The sequence below is a fragment of the Octodon degus genome, unplaced genomic scaffold (genome assembly GCF_000260255.1).
Source record: "Octodon degus isolate 3935 unplaced genomic scaffold, OctDeg1.0 scaffold00114, whole genome shotgun sequence".
NCBI lineage: Eukaryota > Metazoa > Chordata > Mammalia > Rodentia > Octodontidae > Octodon > Octodon degus.
The window spans coordinates 9,613,642-9,614,979 of record NW_004524690.1 but is presented as its reverse complement, the minus strand read 5'-3'; positions in this window follow the sequence as shown (position 1 = coordinate 9,614,979).

Genomic DNA, 1,338 nt, shown 5'->3' with positions numbered 1-1,338 from the left:
CTGAATATAGGAAACACATTTAATTCAAAAGGAAATTCATAGGCTGAAAGTCAAAAGATAAAAAAGAAATAGCCAACCTGGATTGAAAAATACAAAGAGGTCACTATATAAAGAGAACAATCCAAGGAGAAGATATAACAGTCATAAATACATATGTACCAAATACCAGACTACCCAACTATATAAAACAAATGCTAATGGACATGAAAAATCAAGTAAGCAATAACACAATTGTAATGGGGGAAAGTTAACACTCTGTTGTCACAAAGAGCTGGATCAATTAGACAAAAAAATCAATAAAGAAATAACAAAACTATGAAACAAATCTGTGAACAAATTGACTTAGTAGAACTTTACTGACTGCTCCACTCAACAACATCAGAATACACATTCTTCTTAGCCACACATGGGACATTCTCCAAAATAGACTACATAACAGCTCATAGAACATGTTTAAGTAAATGGAGGAAAAAGGAATTAAAATTATCCCATATATACTATCAAGCTATAGTGCAACAAAAGGGAAAATCGATGGTAAAATAAACCAGAATAAATTCATTAACACATGGAAATTAAATAACACTGTTCTGAACAACCAGTGGATCATAGATAAAATGAATGAAATTAAACACCTCTACAATTAAACAATAGCAGCAATAAAATATCCTAAAATGTATCAGAACAATGTATGAGGGAAATGTATAATCCTGAATTCCCACAACAGAAAAACAGAGCAAGCTCCAATAACCTCATGTTGAAACTGAAATTTATAGAAAAACAAGAGCAAGTAAAGCCCAAAGCTTGCATGAGGAAGCTATAATTATCACAGAAGAAAATTAATGCAGTGGAAGCTAATAAAACAGTATAAAAATCAATGAATCAAGGAGTTAGTTCTTTGAAACATTAAATAAAATCAACAAACTCTTATCCTACCTTATCAACAAAAAGAAAAGATTAAAATTTAAGCAATTAGGAATGAAAGTAGTGAAACCACAACAGATCCTGGAGAAATTCAGAAGACCAATACCTAGTTCAAGAAACTGTTTTCAAATAAGATTTTTTAAAAAATGGATAGACTGCTAGATACATATGAATTACCAAAGCTAAATCAAGAAGATATAACAATTCTAATGCTTAATAAAATTTAAGTTGCAATTTAAAAATTACCAACAAAAAGAAGCCTAGTTCCTGATAAATTCAATACATCCTAATCCCAGCATGCTTAATCCCTAATTTGAACTGTGTACCAATCACAAGGACTATAGAGAAGACCCAGTACCATTATTTCTCAAAGTCTTTAATGAAACTGAAAATAAAGCAATACTCCAATTTTGATTC